Here is a 1586-nt window from a genome sequence, read left to right as displayed (position 1 = left end):
GTTGCTGTGAGCTAGGCTGATGCCATGGCACTCTAGCCCGGGCAACAGAGTGAGACTCTGTCTCAAAAAAAAAAAAAAAAATCTTCTGTTTCTGAACTCTGTGTCAAGTCTGTCCTGTTTGTTCTACTTCTAGATTTTCTCTTGGCAGTGGAATTCCTTGTGGATTTTATAAATTTTGGCTAATAAAACCTCATTTTCGGTTATTTTTGAACGGTTTCATGCCTGGCTTGGGCTAGGAAAGCTGCTCTTTGAGGAGGTTCCCGAGTTGCCTCCACCCTGAGTCTGCAGAATTCATTGGCTTGGAAACAGAGTTTTGGTTAGTTTCTCAGTGGAGCAGAGTGCTTTCAGGCCATTTGGGTAGTGTGCGTTTAAGCTCTACACCATCAGGAGCTAGAGATCAGGAACTTAAGGGTAACTAGTATTTTAACATTTTAGTGGCTGTAGTGATATGTGTTTGGATTTGGAGCTACCATTTTATTATTTCATTTGTTTATTGCCTTTGTTTTTTGTTTTTTGTTCCTCCTTTCTGAATGCCTTCTTTTGGGTTATTTAAATACTTATTAGAATTCCATTTTTATTTAGCTATTGGCTTTTTGACTTTGCCTCTGCATTATTTTTTTAGTGGTTGCTCTAGAGATTGCAGTATACATCCTTCACTTCACAGCCTGCTTGGAGTTAATCTTGTACCACTTCCCATAACACATACTACAGAAACCTTGCAACCACATACCTCCATTTACCACCTCCTCCCTGGTCCTTTAAGGTGGGTTTCTCAGCCTCGGCACTGCTGATATTCTGGGGGGTCAGAGGGTGCTGTCCTGTGCACTTAGCAGCATCCCTGGCCTCCACCCGCTAGATACCAGTAGCGCCCCTTCAATAGATAGAAAATGTCTCCAGACCTTACCAAGTGTCCCCTGGGGGCAGAATTGCCACAGGTTGAAAGCCCCTATGGGTGAGAACTCCCTCTTTGAGGTATAGATGTGGTGTGTATTATATCCGCCTTTGTTTTAAACCTACTAGACAATGTTGAGAGTTTTTGCTTTAAGCAGTCATGTGTATTTTAAAGAAATTTAGAGGCCAGGCGTGGTGGCTCACGCCTGTAATCCTAGCACTCTGGGAGGCTGAGGCGGGTGGATCGTTTGAGCTCAGGAGTGCGAGACCCCATCTCTACCAAAAATAGAAAGAAATTAATTGGACAGCTAAAATATATAGAGAGAAAAAATTAGCCGGGCATGGTGGCGCATGCCTGTAGTCCTAGCTACTCGGGAGGCTGAGGCAGTAGGGTTCCTTGAGCCCAGGAGTTTGAGGTTGCTGTGAGCTAGGCTGACGCCATGGCACTCTAGCCCAGGCAACAGAGTGAGACTCTGTCTCAAAAATAAAAAAAAAAAGCAAATAAATTTAGAGAAAAAAAATTTTTTTTGCCTTTATCTCCAGCCTGGGCAACATAGCAAGAGAAGAATTTAATGTTTCTTTACATTTTCCATTTCCAGGGCTTTCTATTCCTTCCTAAAGGAGAGTTTTTCTTTGATGTTATTTACTTTCCACTGAAAGAACTTTCTTTGGAATTTTTTTATAATGCTGGTCTG

General features: G+C 42.4%; 1 protein-coding gene across 5 annotated transcripts in view; it reads left to right on the top strand.

Annotated features, from left to right (window-relative positions):
• The window catches only part of GLYR1 (glyoxylate reductase 1 homolog (Arabidopsis)), a 34756-nt gene that overhangs the window by 30079 nt on the left and 3091 nt on the right, over nucleotides 1–1586 (top strand). The window lies entirely within an intron of this gene.

Source organism: Propithecus coquereli, unplaced genomic scaffold (genome assembly GCF_000956105.1).
Source record: "Propithecus coquereli isolate 6110/MARCELLA unplaced genomic scaffold, Pcoq_1.0 Scaffold27, whole genome shotgun sequence".
Classification (NCBI taxonomy): Eukaryota; Metazoa; Chordata; class Mammalia; order Primates; family Indriidae; genus Propithecus; species Propithecus coquereli.
The sequence above is the reverse complement of the archived record's forward strand: the minus strand, read 5'-3'. Positions and strand labels throughout refer to the sequence as shown.